The following is a 27,934-nucleotide window of genomic DNA, read 5'->3' on the forward strand; positions in this document are numbered from 1 at the left end:
TTATAATAAATTTATTGAGTTGTGTGCATTTATTGTTTCAAAGACAATTTCCTTTTTCAAAGAAACACGTATCAATGGGATACCAAATACTTAATAACTCATAAATAATTTACGTTTACTTCATATTAATCTTATTAACTAAATTTAATGTTATAAAAAATATAACAAGAATTTAGCTTTAATCTTTCGTCTATTTGAGGCATGATGAAGTAGGGTTGCCAGACGTCCCGGTTTTCCGGGATTGTCCCGGTTTTGAGATCATTGTCCCGTGTCCCGAAAGAGGTCTTCGGGACCCTCAATTGTCCCGGTTTTTTTGCATTGCAATATTGCAAAATAAATCAAAATTATTTATCACACTTTTTCGAATTTTGGAAATCGAATTAGCTTTGCCTTTCTTGTTCGATGGGCTTTAATATAAAAATTTTCCTGTTGGGTAGTTTGTTATTGTTATAAATGACAGATGGTTAAGTTTTGTTTTTGTTTAATTTATTCAGTGGCCGTCGTGGGAAAATTACTTTTTTATTTACAATATTTAAAGCTATTAAAAAACTCACATATTTAAAAATATGTGAGTTTATTTTTTTATATAGTTACCAAATGCCAAAAAGAAAGTGTAAATTTCTACAAAAATATACAGAGCAATTTCCTTTTGTTAAAAAAGGCAAATTTGACACAGAAGCGTTTAGCAAGCATTGTAATTCGAATTTTAGTATCAGTCATGGTGGTTTGTCTGATATTAAAGATCATATCAATAGCCAGAAACACAAATCTGCAGTTGCATCTTCAAGCATGTGTAAAAAACCTTTGACAACATTTTTTGTAAAACGTGATAGTACCGATGAAGACAAGGTTATTGCTAACGAATTATGTTTTCCATATCATGTTGTAAAACATCACCAGTCTTTTAATTCAACGGATTGTGTTAACAAATTAATACCCAAGCTATTTAGTGATTCAAAATTAGCTGCAAAGTATTCAGCTAGTAGAACTAAAATAACAAAATTAATTACAAAAGTTTTTGCCCCACATACATTAGAAATAATTTTGAATGAATTATCAATGTGTTCATTTTATAATATTAGTACGGATGCCAGTAACCACAAAGCGGAAAAAATGTTCCCAATAGTTGTTTAAATTTTTAATAAAAATGGAATTAATGTGAAGCTTTTAAAATTGAAGAATTTAAATGATGAAACTTCAGAAATTATTTCAAATATCTGTATCCAAATTTTAAAGGATCACAAAGTGGATTTAAAAAAACGTGTAGCATTTTGTGGAGACAATGCTAATGTCAATTTTGGTGGAGTAGCAAGATTAGGAAGAAACAATGTTTTCACAAAATTAAAGGACCAATTAGGTACCGATATTGAAGGTATAGGTTGTCCTGCACATATTTTAAACAATACTATGCAAATATCTACTGGTCAATTATCTTGTGATATTGACTCAATCGTTTATAAAATATTCAACTATTTTTCAATATATACTGATAGAACTGAAAGTTTAAAAGAATTTTGTGAATTCGTTAAATTGGAATACCAAGCAGTGCTTTCTTATTCAAAAACAAGATGGCTTTCGCTTTTGCCAGCAATAGAAAGAATTTTAAAGATATTTGAAGCCTTAAAATCGTTTTTTTTATCAGAACCCGAAGAGAAACCACCAAAATCACTACTGGAATTTTTTAACAATTCTCTGAGTGAGGCATATCTTTGGTTTGTACATAGCCAAGCTAGCTCAGTTCATAATTAAATTTTAAAAATTGAGAGATGTTGTATGTCAGTTATTGAAATTTTAGATGTTTTAAAAGTAACTGTACAAATTGTAGAAAAAAAAAGTGATTCAAAATTTTTACCGGCAAGTGTTAGGACAATTTTAAGAAAAAATGAAGAATCTGGTTTATCGAGTATGGTGGAAATTAAGCATTTTCATAATGACACAATTCAATTTTATGAAACATTTGTTACTTATTTAACCAAATGGATCACGGCATTTAAAAAGTATTCGGTGTTTTCATGGATGAATTTAAAAGAAAATCCAGAATGGGAGAAAGTATTAGAAACATTCAACTACCTAAAAGAAAAAAACATAATTTTAAATGATACGTTCCTATTCAGCTAAATTCAAACCGTTTCAACCATAATGTCAGAAGAAAAAAATAGAGAAGGAAATGAATGGGCGCAGAAATTAACCTCCGAAAAATGGAGTTTTATTTTGTCTAAAATGGAAACTGAATTTGCAGAACAATATATCGATATAATTTTAAAATATGTGAATATTTATTTTGTATTCCTGGCCATAATGCGAATGTGGAGCGCATATTTTCTCTAATGGAAATTCAATGGTCGGATGAAAGAAATCGGTTACTACTGGAGACTGTAGAAGCAATATTAAAATGCGTCGTTAATTTTCCATTTAATTGTTACGAAATGCATGAATACATATTAAAAAATACAAATTTGTTAAAGGAGGGAAGATCAAGCCGTAAATATGATTAGGAGTATTTTAATAATGTATTTCCACGCTTTTGAATTAAAAATACTTAGTTCCTTTATTTTTGTGTTATTAATTTTGAGTTTTTTTAATTTTATTGACGTTTTTCAATTAATATTATATAATATTAAAAACTTAATATATAATTAATATATTAAGTTTTTCTGTTACAATCAATTTTTTATGTTTTTGAAAAATTTTTATTTTCTTAAAAAAATTTTTATTGTCCCGGTTTGTTTTAATGAAAATCTGGCAACCCTATGAAGTGTTATTATTTTGTGTCAGTAATTAAACACGTATTGTGTTGAACTTAGTAATGCCTAGGAAAATGGTTCTGCCATACACTGATATGGCGTATGTCAGTTGTAAATTACTCAAATAACGTTAAATAATTGGTAAATTAGTTTATTTTAATTTTACAGATGGTTTAATTTTTTAATTTGAAGGCGTTTTTCTTACAGAGTATTAGTTAAGGTTTCGCAACTTTAAATTGTGGAAAACAGCCCCTATAAATTAAGTAACAGACCGACCGTAACCCGTATTACGGGTTGCTTTCTGCTAGTATTAAACAAATAACGTACGATGGTGTCGCATCATTGGTATCAACAACATTGATTTTTAAAAGTTTTTGATATTAACTGCCATATCAATTAATGTTTTTGATATTAATTTTACAGCAAAGTCATTAGACTTTGGAAAATTTTTCTTCAAGTGAAGAAATTGTGTGCGGTAAAACACCGTAAACATAAAAGGTTAAACCCATACAAAACTAAAACATAACCAAACACGAAAACAAATCACACTAAGGGTATTTAGGTTTAACCTCGTCCGGCTAACTGCCATATAGAGGGCCAAATACCCAGGCCAGCGAAAACGGTTTCTCCTCCATAAGGATCATCGCCTGCTTCGCAGACCAAGACTGAGTTAAAGAAGAACGAAGGATAATAGGGTGAAAGTCAGAATAAGTCGAGTTAGAAAAATAGAATAGAGAAAGCGGACACATTTTGCACTTATGTGAGAGTATGCAATTAATACTATCAATCAGATTACCTAATTAATGTACTATACACATAATTTAGCATAAGCTTATTGGTGTTTAGTCAATGTTAGCGCAAGTCAGGGTTAAGTGCTGGCTTTAGCAATTTGGATAACATTGTAAGTAAGACATTTTAATGACGATTACACTGTAAATTGTTCTTCTAAATTTTATTGTCATGGTCGGGTGTTTCAATAAAAATGATTCAGTATAATTTATATCGCTGATTTGCACAAGACCCGACTGACGCGAGCTTGCTATTTATGGTGGTTTATATATATTTAACGTAGTAAAGCTAAATACCTACCCTGAAAACACAGATCATAAAATTGCAAGTATGCAAGCTACTTATCGCTGCTTAACACATACTAAACATCTAATTCAGTACTCTGTGATAAGACCGTTACAACTACCTAAAGTTTTGTGTAATTTTTTTGTTGTTGTCATCTTTGCTTCGAACAAGGCTGCAAGCTACCACTATTAGAGTTGGAAATTATTAAAAAAGAAAATATGAAAATTGTAGAGTAAGATTTTATTTTAGATGATTATAAAATATATTACCTTAATTTATCGGGCCGATGTGATAAAGTTAATAAATATCTCTTAGTTAAGTCAACAAATTATAATCAAAATATTATAGATCAATTGTATTTGTTACTATACAAATTTTACCAATATGCTTCATTGTTGTGCTTGAAACTAAATACATACGACCCGAAACCTTTATTTTCATAAATTTCTTCAAGCTCATTCATTTCATTTTATTTTTTTTAAGACTCATTGGTAATCAGCAACAAATTCACCCTCGCCTATTTCTGTTGTTGTAAAAATTCTGAAGCCTAAATGTTGGTGTGTTTTTTGAAAAATTTTTTAAATAAATTTATATTGACGACTACTAATTGAAGTATAATTGAACAAATTATTTCATAAATCAAATATATAACTTTCCTCACAAGCTAACCTTTGTAATCATTTATATATTTTTATAAGAATTACTCTTGTAAAACTTTTCTGCTTTAGCATTTTGAAAAAAGTGTTTTTTTCTGTGTTAACTTTACCCAGCCAGCATGTCATATTGGGCCCCAAATAGGCTTTCCCAAGTAGGCCCTACGTGGACTTTTAAAAAGGGTCCTAAATGGGCCCCATGTGGGCTTGCCCTTGAATACAAAATATGGTTACAAAAGCGCTCGCTTTTATAAATGCTTCGAAGCGCTAAAAGGCTGACGATCGTACCTTTTTAACCTTTTTTTGCAAATTTTGTACATGCGCTAGAGCAATTTTTTTGTAAGTAACTTATTTATTGTATTATTTATTAAATAAAATGTTTTCAATATAAAATTTAGTTTATAAATATTGGTATGTGGTACTTCGCTACACAATTATAATATAACTGAAAAGTTCTGTATATTTCAAATTTTCAATTTTGTCCTTTGGCATTTTAAATAAGCTTTTTATTTATATTATTTTATAACGTTTTGTAAATTTTTTTTTTTTTAATGATAATAGGTGTATTAATCGTTATATACAGGTATATATTAAGTTAGATTAATTAGTCTGACAGACTAATTGAACTATCTTGATATTCCCCTGGATTCCATTATCAACCGACTGTAAATATTCAACTTATTTTGTTATTGGTTTAAAAATTGTTATGACATTGGCTATTCAAACTGTATTTCTGTGCACACACTATGAGTATTTAGTGTACAGTTAATTGCAAATAACTAGTTCCAGCCTGCTATAGTCTTAACATTGCTGCATACAGCCTCTATGATACCCCTGAGTGCCGTGTATTACAGGGCACTCAGGGGAATCTTTTTTAAAATTTAGAAAAAGGAGAGGGAATGCCTAAGATTCCCTCTTCTTCTTCTAAAATTTAGAAGAAGAAGAGGGAATCTATTTTGAAATTTAGAAGAATAGGGAATACTTAAAATTCAGGACATTTTAAAAAAAACTTTAAAATCAAGGAAAAATTAGGGAGTACTATTTAATTTTAAATTTCAAACCGAAAATTTATTTTAAATATTTTTTTGTCTGATAAATTTCTTTTCTAATTTCCTTTTCAGTCCTAAATCAGTGGTTTTACTGCGTTAGTAATATGCATCATCTCACATAGAATGTTGATAATTGCATAATGACCACAGATAAAAAAACTATCGAATTGCATCAAAATAATTTATTAAATTTAAGCATTTTATGTATTTTTTTTGGGGAAAATTATTGATTTGGGAAAATTAAAAAACTTTAATATTTTATTTTATAAGATATCACAATGGCGTTCAGTATTCGAACTATACAAAGGAAAGCTAAAATAGCGTTTGATTCGGTAATGTTGAATCTCGACGACACAACTAATAGTAAAGATTCAGCCAATTTTCAAGAACAAGCAACATTGCCTACTATGGAAATGCAATTGCCTGAAATTGCAAATACTATTATTGAGACATTCGATCAAGAAATATACATGGATACTATACCTGATTTACAAATAAATGATGACTGCTGCCTTCCACATGATTACAAAAATGACTTAAATGAAAGCTCTGACTCAGATAGTGAGGCAAGTGAGTGTGAAAATGATCTATATGAATATAGTGAATTTGACATTAACAGTAGCTTACATGACTGGGCTACTTCATTCAATATTTCTCATGCAGCTGTAACATCACTACTTCATATTTTGTGGCAAGCTGGTTTATCAGTACCAAAGAATTCCTGAACTCTGTTAAAAATACCTAAAAGTACACAGATTAAGCAGATTCCTTGCGGACACTATTACCATTTTGGTATTGAAAATGGAGTAGTCACATCTTTAAGAAAAACAATCAATGTTACTCGTTTTGAAATCAAGAAGTTGTCTCTTATAATAAATATTGATGGTTTGCTGCTATTTTGCAGCTCACCTATGCAATTATGGCCAACATTAGGCAGTATTGTTGAATTACCAAAAGCAGATGTTTTTGTCATTGGCTTATATGCTGGATCATCAAAGCCTTTATGTATCAATACATTTTTAAATGATTTTATCATTGAAATGAAACATTTATTTCAAAACGGTGTGAGATATTTAGATCAAGTGTATCTTATTGGGGTAAATGCAATTATTTGTGATGCACCAGCACAATCATATCTAAAGTTTTATTAAGGGGCATGAAGGTTATAATGCATGTGAGCGTTGTGCAGAGGAAGGCTCTTACTTGGATCATAAAATGACCTATCCAAATTTGCATGCTTCTCATAGAACCGATAATGACTTTGTTAAGCAAAAAGATGAGGACCACTATTTACCCAATGTATGGTCACCATTGCTAGAACTTAATATTGGTTTAGTTTCTAAATTTCCACTTGACTATATGCACCTTACTTGTTTAGGCATAGTTAGGAGAATTATTAGCCTCTGGGAAAAAAGGGGTTTGCATTATAGGTTGCCATCAAGGATCCTACAGAATATATCTGCAAACTTAATTATGTTGAGGAGTCGCATGCCTCAGGAATTTGCCAGGCGACTACGATCAATTCTGGAATACAAACAGTGGAAAGCAACTGAGCTGCGTCAATTTATGTTATATTTGGGAGCAGTTGTTCTTCTTGATGCTATTCCCATTAAAATGTACCGTAACTTTCTAACATTTTCTGTTGCAATGATATGTTTACTGCGACCTGAATATGCAAACAGTTTGCAGTACTGTGACTATGCAGAGAAATTGTTGCTCCTGTTTATTAACGATTTTGAAATTATATATGGTACAAACCAGCTCATATATAATGTACACTCTGTCATTGATTTGCCACAAGATTGTAGAAACTTTGGAGCACTGGATAAAATATCATCATTTCCCTTTTAAAAATTTTTTGGGTCAAATTAAAAAAATGGCGAGAAAGCCTCAGAATCCAATTAAAGGGAACTGAATTTTTCAATATATTGTGCAGTACGTATGAAATTGTATTTTGTGTTTGTTGTTGTTTATTATTGTAACAATATTTTTTATAGCCCAAATAGGTTATGATCCCAAATAATTTCTTAATTATGAAAATTAAAGATGCAAATATATTTGCATCATAATAGTACTGTAGACTACTATAAGATTAGTCAACATTTAAATATCGATACTATTACAAGTGTTTTGTGTTGTCGTGTTGAGTTTTTTTATTTAATAATAAATAATAATATTGCATCACTATAATATGAGGTGATAAGTCTATGACCTAGATTTTTTCTCTTTTGTAATTTTATATCAAGGATATAGCAAGTGTTTTAGTAACTATAACCTTTTTTCGGTGCTGTTCAGCAAAATGTGCTAACTTCAAGTGCAACTGTGAAAGATATCGAGATAGCTATAGGCAAATGGTTTACTGGGGCTCGAGATCGGGGTGGCAAACGAGCGGAAAGAGCCAAAAGAATAAATGAAACAAGGCTTCGTCAAGAAGGAGAGACCTGAAAGCAGGAAGTGATCATAATATAAATTCATGTATCAATCCAAATTTTTTGCCTGCTATGTACATTTTAAATTCCTGTCTGCAGATTTTAATTGCTGTTTAAGCTAAAGTCGTTAATAATAAACAAAGTTTATTTGTCAGGGTGGAATGAATAGTTTTTTGTATTAAGTATTAAGTCATCAAAATCACTGAAATTGACGCATAGTTTGTTTAAAATTCCAGTCGCCATAAGATTAGATGGTTTAAAGTCTCCTTATACAATTCCAAAATCGTGTAAAGCTTTTACACCTAAGGTAGCTTATTTGTTAATGTCTAATCTCTCGTTTAATATATAGTGATCGTTGTCATTAAAAATTTTTATCATTTTTTATTATCGCTTTTTCAACATCGATTACACATTCATTGTTTACACATTCATCTTCAATATTTATTCCGCAGAAGTCAAATATAAAAGCTGATGGTTGCAATTAGCATCCTCTACATACTGCGAGGTTAGAGCAAACTAGTTTAAGGTAGTTTATCTGCATAGTTTTCCTATAGTGTTTTCTCTTTAGATAAAGAATGTTCTAAGATATTTACAGCAATCGGTTCACCTTATAGCTAATACTTTAAATAAGATGCAAAATCCCTTTACCTATTTTGTAAAATAAATTAGAGAATTCAATCGAAAAATCTTTTACTTTATTTACTAGTTCTGACATTGATTTTAAAGAGAGTGTACCCATAACCTATAATTGAAATAAAACTTAATAAATTTATCGTAATATTTCCTTAACCTGATACTTGCTTATAACGTCATATATTTGGCAACTGTTATAATTATTTATTTCTGAAAATATAGTTAAGTTAATTGGTAAATGGACTATATTAGATGTTTAATTTCTGAATAACAAGTCCGCTTCAATAGTCTTGTTTAAAAGGCAAAATGTGTTATATTATATTAATACTTATTTTTATATTTTAAAAAAAAGATACAAAACGGTCAATACATTGTGTTTAAACAAGATATTACCGTAAAATATCTGGTGCAAACAAGGCCTGTCGACTCGCGTAAAATCATGTAATTTTTTTTTCAAGAATTGTGGGATACCCGGGTAGAATGACAATTCATGAAAAAATAGCAAACATAACTTTTTGATTAAAGATGCTTTTTTTGTTTTGAATGTTCTAAGTGGTCGATTACTTTCAAATTTTTGTTCGTGAAGTTTACGAAATTGATTTTCGGTTCAACACTTATTAGGAAATTCCCTATTAAAACTATAAGTACTATTGTTTATAATAATAGCAGTAGTCTTCAATATTTCTTGATACCTAATTTGAGGATCATCAAATTGGCTTACTATTAAATAATCGGTCTGAATAAGTTTTTTTGACAACATATATTTTATCATTCAGTAAATTTCAATCAAAATATGTATTTAAAAAAAAAAGTTATCAGATTCAAACTGGCATAATCAAACACATATCAAAACCAAAAAAAAGCGATACCACCACCTTTTGGATTTTCTATAAGTGCCATATTGCGAACAAAGCATGTCAGCCTTATCAACACCTCCCATTAAGGCGTTATAATCTTATACTGCTTTTGGACCGCAAATCATTAATATGGTTCCACCCTTGTTCTTTTTCTTTATTTATGATGTATCCATTCCATGATAGTTTGAAATGACATGAACAGGTTTGTTATCCTTCCATCTAAAAACTGCAGTTGTATCTTTGGATATTCGATAATCAAAGTCGCCTCGCTTTAGGCACCTATCTTTTATAAAGTCTTGTGACAGGTACTTTCTTTTTGTACGCAAAGTTACACGACTGATGAACCTGATGAGAGAGTAAGTATTCCATGAGCGGAACAAATGTGAAATAATTGTCAATAAAAACTTCATGAAACTTTTCTTGCAATGATAAATGACTTTTTCTCCTAAACCAAAGTATTTAGGCATAGCAGGATCAATTCTACAATTATCTTTTCCTTGATAAACCTCAAATTTGTAAAGGTAGCCAACCAAAGTTTATAACCTCTTTTTATTGGTTTCACAGGATTGTATTACTTTAATGAGCCTTTTGAAAAGAATCATGCTTTCATTAGTACTAACGGAACGTAATACACCGTATATTTCAGTAAACTTTTTATTCAAGCTGTCAATTAGTGGTCGCATTTTATAAGTTTATCAGTATTGGTATCTGGAACTGCGTTATTGTCATTGACATGGATATAAGATAGTATCTTTAAAAATCTATTTCTAGATAATGTATTTGAAATAAACGGTACAGGCAAATGTTGCTCGCCATTCCAATAATGTTTCCATGATGGTAACTCGTGATACCCCATCTTCATTTTAATCCCCATAAATGCGAATAATTCAGCTTTTGACAAACAGAAATTCTTTTTTGTGTCTGATTGATATACAAATTACTTTGGAACAAGATGGAATCCCTTATCTCATTATCAAAATATTTTAAAAAGTAATCAACTGGTTTTTGACAGTCAGCAAAATGCACTTTGACAGGTCCTAAAATGTTAATGTAATTAATTTAATACTAATTTAATTTAATAAATTAATACATATAAATAATCATCAATCATATTATCTTGCACAATTAAATCATTAATTAGTTTATTATTTAAAGAAGCTTCTTCAACTAATTTAGCACAACTGCAGAAATTTTTCGTCGTTTTGTTCTTTGTGAACTCATGGCATTTAAATGAAAGAAATTTGAAAACTTGGTTTTACTTCAAAAGGATAGACAATTTAATAAGCGCTAAAGTTGTCCTAAGTAAACAAGGGAAATTTCACCCGACCTGCGCGCGCATATGGGAAATTCAGAAGGGACCCAGATGAAACCTGTTAAAAAATACCAGATTTAGCCCGTACCGGATGCCCAGATTAAAACCTTACGGGTCCTGTATGGTTGTGCTTGCTAAGAAGTAGAACAATATATAAAACAATGTGCAATTTGTCAAGCACTTGGTTAACAAAATCCACCAGCCGAACTATTAATCACACTAACACCATCGGAAGTTTGAGACACTTTTAACAATGATTACCTTGGTCCTTTACCTAACGCATTTTATTTGGTAGTTCTCATAGACCAAACATCAAAATTTCCGTTTGTCGAAATTATGAATAATACATCCGCTGACCTTCTTATTGATTTTCTACAGAAAACGATCGCAGTATATGAAATACCAAAAATAATTATCAGCGATAATGGACCACTTTTTACTTCATTCAAAATAAAGATGTTTTTTAACAAACTGAATATTGAACATAAACGAATCCCGCCGCTCTGGCCGCAAGCTAACTCACAAGCCGAATCGTTTATGAAACCACTGATGAAAACAATACGAGCAGCACACATTGAACGAAGAGACTGGAAAAAGCAGTTATACTTTCTGTTCTCCTACCGTACCGCTCCTTATTGCACAACTCGGATACCACCATCTATACTCATGTTCAATCGCCTTACAGGTTTCACAATACCCTCATTTCAGACAAAGGTTGATACAAATAATAATGATCAAGCCAAGAAGAGAAAAGAAAATGCTAAGTCATACAGAAAGAAATACCACGATTCAAAGTACCACGCAAAAAATCCAAATATTAATATTGGTGATACAGTACTGAAAAAACAAAAAAGATATAATAAAACTACGGCACCGTTTGAGTTGGAGGAAATGGATATAAAGGAAATATTAAATCATTCGCGAACTTAAATAGTAAAACATTTCATTTAAAGAAGAAGGGGAAGATGTAAGGTTGTGCACTGCGATGGAGATCTTAAGAAAACTATATTTATATTAATGTAATTTAGTAAAAGATATTGATATTGAAGTAAGCGATACTAAATGTTGTTTTATTTCATCAAAATTAATATTATAGTAACTTTAAATGATTAAATGCTTATTAGTTGCCTGAATCACACATTATCTAGTACCATGTTCATAATAATACTCTTCTTATCAACTTGCACTCTGTGTAACAAACTAAATAATACTGTTTAATAAATAACTCTTTATCTCTTTTAGTCAATAATAAATACTTACTAGGGCTGTTTATTAGAAAATGATAAACATGATGATAGGCAAGAGCAGGCCATTCAGTTGGATTATCTTTCCACTCATCTGATGCAAATTTATAAGGGCACTTTTTTAGACCTAAAATGTAATTTTTAAATCCACATTTAACTAACAACTAGTCAAATAACTAATATATATATATATATATATATATATATATATATATATATATATATATATATATATATATATATATATATATATATATATAAAATATATATATATATATATATATATATATATATATATATATATATATATATATATATATATATATATATATAACACTATTAATATTACTAATAGGATTAGCACAAATACTGTTATTATGATAGTATTAGTGTGTTTAAGATATAACCGATATTTATAAGCAAAATAATATTATTCTTGTGTTTAGTTACACTATTTATTTAATCGCTAACAATTCCATTAGTAATAGTATTAAATACTCTTACTAGTTATTACTAATATACTATTAATAGTATTAGTGTGTTTAAATAAATTAATAGTATAGTGTAATTAAACACAAGAATAACTACTAAACTTTATTAGACGAAATTTATACTATATTGTGTTTAAGTAAACACACTAATACTGTATTAGTGTGTTTACTTAATTAGGTAATAGTAAACTAATAGATTTAGCGTAAACTAATAGTTTCCACGCTAATAGTATTAGCGTTTTTAATATGTAACCTAATATAACATTTCCTGTAATAAATTTTATTAGTTGCATAAATAGCTTACCTATTAAATCTAAATTATTTTGGTAACGTTCAGCAGCCTCTAATTATAGTTTTCTTGAAAATCATAAAACATTTTCAAAGCGTTGTTGTACTGAAATCAACGCGTTTGTTTGCCTCCATATTATAGTGGTAGATATTTTTATTTGCCCCCATATTATAATGGTAGATTTTTTAATTACGGAATGATCTCGTGGTTTTTTCGCCGCAAGAACATATGCATGTATGTATGTATATTTATATATATGTATGCAGGCCCGCACAGGTGTTGCATAGGGTCAATTTTTGGTCGGTGCCCCAAACTTTGGATTCGTGGATATATTGAAATAAGCATGAATGTCTAAATCGAAAACACAGATACAATTTAAAATGAATGGAATTATATATTGCATCAATTAAATGTTAATTATGAAAACTGAATCACCCTTATTTTATTTTGCCGGCTTTCTTCATTGGAAAACTAGAGATGACATTTTCGTACGATAAAGTTTTGGCAAGGTCGTTTTCGATTAAAATCACCATAAGGTTAGTAAGGCGTTCTTCAGTCATTGTTGATCGTAATTTGGATTTGATGAAAGCAAGCTTACTGAAAGAGCGCTCTCCTTCAGCCACTGAAACCGGAATTGTGTTAAAAATGCGAAGCAAAATGCAGATTGAAGATAATATTGACTGAAGACCTTTCTGGTAGATTCTGTTGAGCGACGTAATAGATAAAAGAGATTCTATTTGTCCCAAAGTATTTAATCGCTTCAGAACATCTATGTGACGGATTTCTTCAATCAACATCCTCTTCTGTTACATCATGAAGTGATTTGCTAAGACTTAGCATTTTTCTTTCTGACTAAGTTTTTCTTCATCACTAGAAGGAGACGGAGAACACCATATGAATGAAAGCATCGGTCGTCTTTTGAGCTGTATTCATTCTGTATCTTATCTGTAGGAGCAGCGTGTCAAGAGCAACATTAAATACCTTCGCCTCAAAACCCTTTGATTCGTCTTTGTGGAAGTGGGCTGTTTTTATCGACTCGCCGTGAAGTGTTTTCCTTTTCCTGGTCCTTTACTTAACAAAATCATTTTGAAGCTCAAACAAAGCTATCCCAGATGCAACCAGTTTTGCTTCTTGGAGGATTTGGGGCCAAGAAGAACGTAGTCGGTCAAGATCATTGATTAGAGTCTTTAAATTTTTGTCTCGTCATCCAAAGAAATGCTTTCTGATTGAAGAAGGAAGCAGACATCGTTGACCTTGAACCAGAAAGAAGTCAAGACAATGCATTTAAATGATTAAATCCACTTTTTGAGTGTCTTAACTAAAGTCAGTTGATGGTCTTCTAAATCAAGTTCTTCAAGAAGTCTCAAAGACTTCAGTATTTCCTTTGGTCGTTTTGACAATGGCCGGACAACCTCTATGCGCGCACTGTATCATGTTTGGAACGTTTGGTGAAGGGACTGGCCACTTGCCTCAGTCAAAATTTTCCAGCGCATGGGGCTACTACTAAAAAGGTTATAATAACGATTGGATGTTGCCAAGATAGTTCTTGACTACAGTAGAGGATTCTGCAGAATGAACACCAGCTAGATTGAGGCTATGCGCACTGCCAGGCATGAACAAAGCTTGGGGATTTCTCGAGAATGATGGCCTGCACTCTTTTGTATACACCGGATATATTAGCCCCGTTATCATAGCCCTGGTCCCTGCAGTTCTTTAAATCAATGCAACTTTGATCCAATACGTCTATAATTAGCTTGGCAATGTCAGAACCCTTTTTTCTATAGATTTTCTACCTTCAGAAATCGCTCTTTTACAATCCATTGGTTTTCAGATCCTAGGCGGACAAATCGAAGAGCGAAAGTGATTTGTTCCGTCAACAATAATGGAAAAATAAATGGCTGTGTGTACCTCTTCGATAATAGCAGCAAAAACAGTCTCACCGCATGCCTTAATGAACTCATTTTGAGTTCTCCAGCTCACATAGTGCGCTTGCATTCTTGTACCTTGTTTTTGGTGTCGAGAAACTTCTAGATGGAACCTGAAGTGTTTTATTGTGTTTCCATAACAGCTCACAAGTGGCTAAAAAATTACCATTATCATACTCGTCCAGCATGTTTGATGAACCTACACAAATATGAACATAATATTGAATAAAGTTTACATCTAGATTAGTATTCCAAGCAACATTAAAATTATTTTATAAACATGAACTTCACATAACACACCTCAAAAGCTTAGATTTCTCGAAATAAAATGGAGTGTGACGTCGAGGACGCAGCCTTAAATTTCATACCACTTTAGTTGCCTCATTTTTATTGACTTTTCAAGTTCTGAATTGATTCCAGTTTGATTTTTCAAGGCTTCAAAGGCTAATTTCCAAACGATGTAGTGGTTTCTGTGTGGAGCATTACACTGGTGACTTTTAATTTTTTCTCCAAGCTTTCGCCAATTATCTTATATTCCGCCATTCCACATCAAGAACAAAGATTGAAATTCAGGGCCAAAATTACGCTTTTGTCCAAAAATAGAGCAGGGATTACAAATGAAAGCTTATGCAGTTCCACTCCAGATATGCCAGTCTCTGTTAATCTTTTCTCCGTTGAGAGAAGTTTCGTATAAAACGGAGGTAGGCACTTTTTTTGTTTGTAGTCACTTCGTCTGCGTTGCACCAGGTGTTTTGTGTCACTTCGTCTGCGTTGCACCAGGTGTGGGGGGGGGGGCTACCAACGCATCTTTCCACCTATGAAACCACCGTATTTGCATGATTTGAAATAATTTTTTTTTGTAGCCATTGTGAATTGGTAATAGCATCTCTTTATTAAAATAAGATGGCAACTATTTTAGTAATTTTAATTAAAATATTCTTAGAAATGTTCAGATTAGAATCAACGCTACCATCAGCGCATCATATATTCATCAGCGCTAACAATGGTCTTTTATTTGCCGATTTTCAGCCAATTTTGAGGATAGCTAATCTCATTCACATATTGCCAAAGATGTTTACCTACAGTCAAATAATGGATTTAATTGAAATGCTAAAAAGAAACTATTTAGTTTTTTAACTACTAATTAAACATTAATTAAACATTAAGTTGCATAATGAAAAGAAAACCAAGAGCTTTACAATTAAAGACAATTTCTTTGAATAAATATAACAATATTTATAAAAATAACAACAAATATTTATATATATATACATGTAGATATATATATATATATATATATATATATATATATATATATATATATATATAGTATATATATATATATATATATATATATGTATATATATATATATATATATATATTTATATATATATATATATATATATATATATATATATATATATATATATATATATGTATATATATATATATACATATATATATATATATATATATATATATATAATATATATATATATATATATATATATATATATATATATATATATACAATGGGTTGCATAAATACTGAGTTACTACTTTGTTTGTGTAAAATTTTTGTTTTTTTCACGATTATCTTTGAAACCAACTACTTAAATGTCTTAATTAATTGATTCTCTATCGAATGGTATATAATTGTAACTCCTAAGGTTAACCATTCTTGAGTAATTATTAATTTAATTAGAACGTACCTGTATTTCTGATGTAGTAAAAATATAGAGTCGACTAAATTTAACGACTTAAGTTAAAATATCTCAACGAAGTGCTATCCGAGCGATCTAAATTTGGTCGTTGTTTCTTTCAAACTATATGAACGTTCTTGCAAAAATAAAATAAAATCATCATTTATATATCTTGAGTTATTCGCATTGGTAATTATTTGGTAAAGTAAAATTACAAAAATGGGTAGAAAGGCTGTTTCAGACAAGGTATGATGGCATATTGTAGGTCTGCTAAAAGATAAAACAAAAAGCAAACGAGAAATGTGCAATGTTTCGGTTAAATGTGTACAAACAACGTTGAAAAACCACGAGCTGTAATGAAGTCAAAAATGTACCTAAGCTTGGTAGGCCTTTAAAGCTAATTTCAAGAGATCAAAGTTATCTCTATCGAAAGGTTAGACACGGCCCTATAATTTTTTTTACCGCCAACTTGCTGAAGGGTTCACAAATACGTCTAGTAACGTTAGTGTTAATAGATAGATGCCCAAATAAAAAAGGCCTAGATTGTAATGTCGCTGCTCGAAAACCACTTATGCGTGTCTCAGATCGCCCTAAAAAGAATAAAGTAGTGTAGACAAAGACTTCACTGTTCCGTAGAAGACTGGGCTATTTTTCAGCGACGAATCCAATTTAGAGGTGATAAATCGCAAGTCAAGATGAATCATTAAAAGGCTGGCTGGTAAAAAATGTTAAAAGAGCGTTTTTGTGTACCAAGAATACTAGGCAGAGGAAGATCAGTTGGAATATGAGGATGCATTCTCCAATTCTCCCAGAACAGGGTCATACATCATTTATAACGGGAGAATTAACCAGTACAGACCCTCGAAAGTAAACTTTTCCCAACAGCCAGAGCTTTCCATGGAAAACGACACAATGGATTTTTCAGCACGATAACGATACGGCTCACACTACAATCTCGGTTAAAGACTGGCTTGATCGGAAAAACATTATGGTCATGCCTTGGCCAGCTCGTTCTCCATATCTAAATCCCATCGAGAACATTTGGGCTTAGATAGACAAGAGATTGGTTAAAGAGAGCATAGCTAGTGTTGCGCAATTACAGCAGGCGTTAGAAAAGCTTTGGAAAGAATTTCCAAAAGAAATATGCATCAGACTAGTCGAATCTATGCCAAGACGTGTTCGTGCATATGTGAAACTTCGTGGTGCGCTTACAAAATACTAAAATACACCCTGACTCTTTATTTTTGCTCTGTTTTTTTGTTTGTTATTTTTTAACAGTTGTATATATTTCTCATAAAATCTTAAATTTTTTTTAAAAAAAAACTTTTTTTTCTTATTTTGTTTATAAAACCACATTTAATAAAATTTAAAACAATTTAATTTATTAACTATTTTTGTTTGCTTTAGATTTTAAAAAACATAAAAAAAAATCATATCAATAATCAACTGGCTCTATATATATGCAACCCACTGTATATATATAAGTGGACCATAAGTCACTTTACATTTCGGAATTAGGAGAGATTATCCTATCCTGCAACATTGCAACTAACAACTGCAGTGAGGCTCTAGTTGAATGTGCTGTTGCTCCATCTTCCCAGCAAATACACGAACGTCAGAAGGACGTCGCGTGGGCGTCCTATTCTGACGGTTTGTTTATAGTCACAAAGTGTAATCCCGCTGACGTCAATTTAAAACGTCTTAATGACGTCGCGTTTGTGACTATAAACCGACCGTCTGGATGTAGATGTGAAAAAATAACTTAAATAACAATATTGTTTTTATTTACAAGAAGCAAACAAACTGCTTTTTCTTAGGCCTAATATGTTGATAAAAAATTTTATACTAGCATTGCATGGAGTGACTATTTTATCTTTCTTTCAGGGAAATAAAAAACAACATGAAAGATAAAAAATCTATTTCAACAAAAAAATCTTTATACAGGCGGACACCCTGTATATTTTTCTAATTGTAACTAATATTATTTTTCTAAAATTAATAAGATTTTTTTTTTTAATTGTAAAATGGCTAATTAAAAATACATCTATCTGTTTATCTACCTATGTCTGCTGCCTTAAAATTTAACAATGCATTATTATCCATTTTATAGAATTGAACTAAAAAAGTTGTAAAAAAGTGCAATTTTCCTCTAATTTATAATAATAATTCAACTTAGTAATAAATAATCTAATTTTGACATTAAAATAACGTACCAACAATTAACTTCGTTGTATTTGTTTTTTGAAAAAAAACCTTATTCAACTTCCCATTCAAATTGTATTCTCTATTGAGGCCATTTGGCATAACCCTCAAAAGTAACACATGTGATTTACCACCTTAAACAAATGAACTTAAATAAACAATCATTTAAAACAAGGAAGATTTTCGGGTCCCAAAATTAAAAATACAGGGTGATTTAATCAAAAGTATTAACTTTAAAATTGAATAAAAATTGTAGTTCAAATCGGATTATGAAGTCCGATACACCATTTTAAAGATAATTTAAAAGGAAATTGAGTGATAAGAATTTATTTTTTATTTTTTATCAATATGACCTCCATTTTTTTCAAATAACAAATGACATCTTTTTGTAAAATTCAAAAAAGTTGAATCCAAAGCCGAAGTGTTTATTTTTTGGATTTCTCTCGTGATGTTCTCTTTTAAATCATCCAAAGTCTTCGGTAATGGCTTATAAACTTTAGACTTAAGATAACCCCATAGGAAATACTTACATGGATTGAGGTCTGGTGATCGTGGAGGCCATTGTTGCTTGGTAATGAGTGTTGGTTCAAGAGTGGTTACAAAGTAAGTTTCTCCCCAAATTTACTTTGTAACCACTCTTGAACCGTATTAGCCGTATGCGGAGTAGCCCCATCTTGTTGAAAGTAGTATTTTTTGTGACTCTCAACTCTATAGTGCTTAGGCCAGAAAAAATTTTTAAGCATATCCAGGTAATTGTGCTGATTTACCGTTCCTTCGAAAAAGTAGGGTCCGTAGATTTTTCGGCAGGAAATGGCACACCAAACCAAAACTTTCGCATCGTGCAACGGTTTCTCTATCCAATCCTCAGGTCTCTCATTCAGCCACATTATGTTATTTTGCTTGTTAATCGACTCAGTAAGGTAAAAATAGGCTTCATCTGTAGTGATCAACCATTTGTGAACATCCTTTTCCAAGTCCAGCCACCATTGAGCAAAAATGACTCTTTTTTCTTAATCAAGTGGCAATAGTTGATGAGCACTCTGGTATTTATAGGGTTTGAGTTGTAAATCTTTGAGAAGAATATCACGGCGAAGACTGTATGAAATTTCAATATCAACTGAGGCTTTTCTGATCGACAATGTAGGATCTTCAAAGAAGAGTACTTTCAGCTTATTTCTGGCATTAATTCGAATGTCTCGCTCATTCCTCGGTTTTGGTGGCAAATCAAGTATTGTTCCGGTTGTATCAAATTTTTAAGATAATTTTGTGATAGCTGTTGCCGTTGGACATGGTCTGTTCTTAAATTTACTTCTATAAGCTCTCTGAACCAGACTTACGCTCTTCAACTCTTCAACCAACTTTTTTGTTAAAAATATGCGTTTTTGAATATCGTATCTCATGGCTATGCTGTTATTTTAATTTTTTTGAGATTATTAACATTAAATTTCCTTTTCAATGAGCTTAAAAATGTACTATCGCATGTAATGTATTTGCAATCAAAAAATTAATTATGTTAATTTAAAGTTTATATTTTTGATTAAATCACCCTGTATTTTAATCTTTTTTTTTTTATAAATTTCCTCAGGCCAAATGTGTAGTTAAGGATTTTTGTGGGGGCCATGCTAATATTATATATTAATACAATAATAATTATCAATCATTTCTATATGGCAAAAACCAGACTTTTTAAATATATGAAAAAAGTCAAAAAATAAGATATCCGTAACCAACTTACTTGTTCATAATATTCCTAACATAATTATGGCATGTTGCTCCCCCACGGTTTTCAAAGTGACTAATCCAAACAAAAACAAAGTGGAAATTTCTTAGTGTTTATAAAATTATCCGCAAATAACACGCCACCCGAGTACTTATTTGTTCTAACTTTATTTTTAAATGCTATGAGAAAATAATAAATGACCTTCTAAAGGTAGCAATTATTTAAGCAATACATTTTAAACTTTTATAATAACTATTTAAAATATTTATAAGCAAAAAAACGTTGAAAAAACTAATTTACTTTTTCTTTAGATATTTACTTCAAAACATTCTTTTACATTTTAAAATGGAGTTAGAATAAATTTATATTCAGGTCACGAACAGTTCTAATTATTTAGTTGCTCTGGATTTTTTAGAAAAGGACAATTGTCACCTAAATCGGAATATAGTATTTAAATGAAAAGCAATAAAAATGGTTTTTTGAAACAAAATTGAAACTCACTAAACACTTTTTTTTATCATTTTCACAGAGAGTTTTATCGAACTCATCTATCGAAATTTTTCGATTTCAGTAAATTGTTCAATAAAGAAAGTTCAATCATCTTTTTTATATCGCTGACCAAGTGGCTTTACCATTTATTTTAAAACGATAAAGTTCTCAGAAACTTTTGATTGGAATTCTAAAATATAATAACTTGTTTAGTCTACTTTGAGATTCCAAATTATTATTGTTGAATAATGTCAACTTTTTCACATAATTATTTAGAGAAACTTCATTTGAAAAAAAGATCTAAACAAAAATATACTTACTTTGAAATGATGCAACAAAAACATTCATTGTATCTGTATTATTATTCGAAGAAGCCTGGTTCTTTACAGTAGGTTCAGTACAGTTTAGAGCTACTCTACTATTGAAATCCACTGGTTATACGAAAAATACTCGATGACATTTGATTTTTAGTTTATATGACTTTATATAATATTACTTATCTTGGGCTCACAAGATTCAAGATGTACTTCCAAAGTTATCAAAATCGGCATATGCAAGAATTTAGCACAAAATTAGCATAAAACAAGTTTAAACAACATATTTAGGAATAATTCAAGATGGAAAGTATACTAATAAAATGTGCGCTACACAAAACATATGTAACTGATGTGATCTACGAATTAAAGCATCCTCTAATACTAACTTCCTTTTCTTTTTATCTGGGAAACTGTATTTAGGATCCTCCACTATTAACTTTATTTTGCTTATATCTGGGGAACTGGATTTACGAGTGTTGAACTCTATCAGGAAATATATCATCAATGACTTGTTTATTATTAAACGAATTCATTACCATAAACTGTCAATTATTAAAAATTAAAAAAATAATCGATATCTGAAATTAAAAATATAAAAAGATATTATTATTATTAGGAGTATTTACATATTACTTATCATTACTCTAATATATCAATGAAATGATATAAAATCCTGTAGATTATAGCAGAAATTAAATAAGTTAAAATAAGAAAGCTTTGTTTCTTTACCTTTTCTGCTAGTTTTGCTTTTATCCTATAAAGGCGATAGAGGTGGCTTTGTAACGTAACTTTTATGACCAGACACTTTAGATTCTAAAACTAAAGAAAGTAATCTAAATGCTAAATACATGAAAATTCACAAAACATATAACTTAGCATGATGGAAAATTTTCTGATAATTTAATTATTTTCTCAAAATTGCTTTCTCCAAAAATATTCTCTTGTAAACTATATGGTAACTAAATTTATTGAAGTGTAAACATTTGTTGTTTTTTAGTTGATACTTCCTCGATTAAAACTCTGCTGAAAACCTAATTTATAAAGGCTTTTTTGGAACAAATGTTTGTTGAAATTTTTAAAAATAGTATTGCATATTAAAATAGTAACTTGTATCAGCTATCATGTACTACATTTTAACAAAACAAAACATTTTAACATACTACATTTTATCAACAAAACAACTTATATCAGCTATACTGTACTACAAAGTGTACTGCACTGTAAAACAAAGCAAAGCATTTATTTATTTGAAGGTGAGCTACAATCATCTGTAAAAGTAAAATTAAAATTCTCACAAGTATGGAGATCATCTGATATAAAGAACAAGTAAACATAGCATCAACAAAGTAATACACGTTGTATCCTTGCATTTGGTAACTTTTTTTGTCATAAATACATTAAAATAATATGAATAATAATATACATTTCAGAAAAATTTTTCCTCAAAAAATGCGTCTATATGCATTTTTTGAGAAGAATTTTTGTTTTTATTTTTTAAGTGGAAAAAATAAGGTTTATTTTTAACGTTATGGCTGTTCTTTCTTTTAATTGTGATAGAGATGATATTTTTATTTTATTTTTATAACCAGTACCTTTATTAGGCTCTAAAATTAGAGATCGTAATAATTCAATTTGTATACTCATATACAGAAAAAAGAATAGTAAAATAAAAAATTAAATGTTCAGATGAATACACAAAAACACATCAACATAACACTTTTACTGCTAAAAAAAATACCAAAACAGCATAATTTAAATTTTTTGGACAAGACAAAATTTTTCTCAAAATAGCTACCTCCATTTCTCTTAAACTTTTCGGGAATTAAATGTACTTAAGTATTGACACTAGAACTAGAACTTTGATAATTATCAATTATAATTTAATGATTTTAGAAACTCAACTCACAACGTAATTTAATAAGGCCCTTATAGAGTGTTTAATTATTTGGGAAGAGAAAAAGAATAGTATTCAACTTTTCAGTTATCTTAAACTACATTTCTTAAGTCCCAAAATAAAAATTTACCATGTTTGTATTGTGGAGGTGAGTTACAATCATCTGCATCTGTGGTAGTAAAAGTTGAAATCTTTGCAAGTATAACAATCATCTTAAAAGAAAAATAAAATAATATCATCAAAAAAGTAATACATCATTCTAGGCATTTAATTTGCTAAGCTTAGGAAACAGAAAAAATTTAATTAAATTTATAACTTTAAAATTATAATATCGCCTTTATAATTTCATCAAAACTAAGTTTATTTTTTGAGGGGCACAGTATTGGATTTAAAGAAAATGTTTTTTCATGAAACACACTTTTCCTTTTTCTATACTGTTTCATATATTGTGCCATTCTTTAAAACTAAAAATCAAAAGAGCAATGAAAACAAATCCTCCAAGTTATTCCCTTATTATAAATGTTTAGTTTAGTTGTTTAGTTCCAATTAATGTTTAGTTCCTTAAAGTAAGGCGTTACTTGTGTAAAGTCTTTGCACAAGTACGGAACTAAACATTAATTGGAACTAAACAACAAAGTTAAACTAAAAATTTACAATTCTTTATAGCCAAAGAAAAAGCCTTCCTTGATTTTTTAAAAAATCAATATAGTTATATGGATTTTAAAATCACAAACACACAAACTAATCTTATAAACTTAGGATAGATTGATCTATGATAAAGCCCTTTTAAAGATTTGCTATACATTACACTAAGCCGCATGGCAAATTCTGTTAAAAAAATATTCTATAAAGAATAGTCAGCATCGGACGTCTAAGGAATGTCTTTTTGAAGGTAGATACTGACGTCGCAGTAAGGTCAGACTTTTGACTGTCACTTTTAAGTTGCGTTTTGGTCATTTGACCGACCTACCATTATAGGACGTCAAGTGGACGTCCCCCTGACGTCTTGTGTTTGCTGGGTTGTTACCACCAATACCCTGCCATGTTTGATAACTGAGGTTGAACAAAATTCGATAAGATATCTCTCAGCAGTTACAGTCACAGCATTTACATTTGCATTTTCAAAGAAGAAGGGCTCCATAACTCTATCTGATGTTACTCCACACCATGCTGTGACTTTAACCTGGTGCAATGGACTCGCATGAACTTGGCGTGGATTTTCTGTGCCCAAGAATATGCTATTCTGCATATTCACATGTTCATTCAAATGGAAATAGCTTCATCTCCCATGATCAACATGTGAATAAACTCATTGTCATTTCTTGCGGTTCTCTGAAACCTGACAGCATAATTTAGTCGTTTTTGAAAGTCTGGTGGTTGTAATGATTGCACTAATTGAACCTTGTAAAGGTACATGTGCAAGTCTCCTTAAATGCGCTGCAGAGAACTCCGTGAGATGCCAAGTTCTTGAGAACGCCTTCGAGTGGATGTGGTTGGGTTCTCTTCAATGCTACAGCTCGCGGCTTTAGTATTAAAGTTACTTATGGGCCACCTTGTATATATATATATATATATATATATATATATATATATATATATATATATATATTATATATATATATATATATATATATATATACATATATATATATCCAAATACATATATATATATATATATATACATATATATATTTATATATATATATATATATATATATATACATATATATATGTATATAAATGCATATATGTATATATATATACATACATGCATATATATATGTATATGTACATATATATATATATACATATATATTTAAGTAAAATTTATACTTATAATATATTTATTTACAATAAATATATAAGTTATATATTTATTTACCTCTGAATCGCTAAAGTATTCATGTCCTCACGAAAGGTTTAACTTACAATTACCATTTCTTGGCACTAATTTTTCAATAACTTCTTAAATATCTGGAATTATGTCTCTATGTATATACATCAATGCTAAACCATTTAAACGATCTCCAAATTAAATCTTGACCAGGTTTTTAATCTGCGAAGATTTGAAATAGATCTTTCACAAGAACGTGTTGTCACAGGTGAAGTTGCTAATAACTGCAAACAAACAAAATTATTGGCAAAAGTTTTCATACATGAAATTGACTTTAGAGTTTCAGACACATTGTTTGGAATGGGATAATTAGTGCTAGTCTAGTATATCTCCCAAAGACCACACTCTGCTTCTAAAGCTTATGGATTTGGTAGATCTGAAAAAAATCTGAAAAAATCCTAAAGCGCTCCCTCCAATTATTTTTTTCTGATGGACCATTTAGCAAAGAATTTACTTAGTCAGGGATAATGCTCAAGCCGTGAAACAAAGTTAAATTGTAATTGCCAACCTATAATAAAGAGCTAATTTTAAGTGATCTACTACAGGGATAGTTAAAACGTGTTTAAAATACTCTGATTTATTCTCTGCTGGATGATTATCAACAGCTCTTCTTCAACATTCATCAATCCCAATTTGTTCAGCAATAACTTTAACATCAAGATAACACTTATCCTGAAAACACCAATTTTGTTATGAAAGCCGTAATTCTATTAGTCAAACAGATAATAAGATCTAAACAGGTTTGAATATCTAAACTGCTAGATTGTTACATCTTAGTAACTAAATGTGTTTTATTAAAAACAGCTCGAGTCACAATCAAAGAAACAATGAATTTAAAGGTAGTAATCAGTTTAAATAAAGATGTAGCTGTTTGGGAGTCTGCCCCAAACTTCCCAGTCGGCACATCTAGTTTCAATTTCGGAATTAAAACCCTTATAGACACGTATTAGTCACGATCCAGGCGTAAACCAAGAACACGTATATTTCACGGGAATTTTACTGAAGTTTGACACGTCTTTTATAAAGTTTCAAACACGTGTTTAATGAGGTTTTAAATACGTGTTTTCCCAGTCGACACATCTAGTTTCAATTCCGGAATTAAAACCCTTTTAGACACGTATTAGTCACGATCCAGGCGTAAACCAAGAACACGTAGATTTCACGGGAATTTTACTGAAGTTTGACACGTCTTTTATAAAGTTTCAAACACGTGTTTAATGAGGTTTTAAATACGTGTTTTCCCAGTCGACACATCTAGTTTCAATTCCGGAATTAAAACCCTTTTAGACACGTATTCGCCACGATCCAGGCGTAAACCAAGAACACGAAGATTTCACGGGAATTTTACTGGAGTTTGACACGTCTTTTATAAAGTTTCAAACACGTGTTTATTGAGGTTTTAGATACGTGTCTTATAAGGTTTCAAGCACGTATTAAATGAAGTTTCATTTTGGAACTTAAATCTTGATCAAACACGTGTACGAGACGGTTTAAACATAACAAAAAATACGTAGATTTTACGTGAGTTTTACTAATTCTGTCACGTGTTTATACTAAAGTTTCAATGAAACAAACTTTTAAAATCATTTTAATTTATTAAAATAATTTGTTCGTTTAAGATAATCGTTTTCAACGCACAACTTATATTATAATAAAGAAAATAAATTATCATAATAAAGGAACATTAATGTTCCTTTCATTATTTACTAGCTTATATTTATAACATAATTATACTTTTCTTTATTTTCTCCAAGCCAAAAAATTAACGCAGCTATATTTCTTCAAAAATATTTACTTCAAAAAAAATATATATAAAGAGATATGCATATCTTATATATAATAAAAGAAAACGAATAAATAGTTCAGTCTCTTTTGGAAGCAACTGCTCTTTTCATTCCTTGCTTTAACCTTTCACTCAAATAAGTTTTTAACTGTTTTTCAGGAACCTTCCATGACACTAAAGACATTAAAATTGTCGACAAAATCAAAGGTAAATCGTGTGTTAATGACAAATGATCAGTATAATGCTTGTTTGGCACATGGTTACCATACATTAGGTTAATTTTTGATTGTACTTCTTCCGTCATGATAGAATCTAAAATTGCATAACAATGCGCTTTTGCATCCTTACAAACAGTTCCAATTGCATCAAATTTTCTTTTTAACTTTTCTTTTATTACATTGTCCTCAAGGCGGTTTTCAAATTTTACTAACTCGTTTATTGATGTAACCTGTTCAAATGTCACTTCATGCACATCTTTATCTAAAAACTGTTGCAATAGACCAACAGCAATATTGACAGTTTTCTCAATTGTGCTAATTTTTTTTTTCATGTCATGTTGCGACATAATCATTTTGCGCTGGAATGTGGCATCATCCATTGGATAAATTTCGTTTGTCGGATTTTTTGGTCGACCTCCTTTATTGGTATTTTTTTTTGATGACTCGCTTTTTTCTAGTTGAGAAAAGACAAGTTTTATAATAAATAACAAAAATTATATCGTTTTCTATTGTTTCGTATTGTTTAATCTAAAGAAATGCATATTTTAACAAAAGATAAAATTTAACAATAAATATTTTTTTTTTAATGCATAAACATTAACTAGAGATTCACGACAAGTATATTTTATTAGCAGTCGTACCAGCAAACAAATCCTCACTCGTAGGATGTTTCTTTGAAATAGTAGAAATCTTCACCGGTTGACTGGAATCCATCCCAATTATGTTTTCGTGTTTGTGAAAGTGCACATATCCTGATTTATGATACATTAAATAAATATATATATATATATATATATATATATATATATATATATATATATATATATATATATATATATGTATATATATATATATATATATATATATATATATATATATATATATATATACACAGACATACATACATACATACATACATACATACATACATACAAACATACACACATACATACATGTATATATATATATAAAATACATACACATATATATACATATAAACATTTAAAAATCCT

Source organism: Hydra vulgaris, chromosome 14 (assembly GCF_038396675.1).
Source record: "Hydra vulgaris chromosome 14, alternate assembly HydraT2T_AEP".
NCBI classification, from domain to species: domain Eukaryota; kingdom Metazoa; phylum Cnidaria; class Hydrozoa; order Anthoathecata; family Hydridae; genus Hydra; species Hydra vulgaris.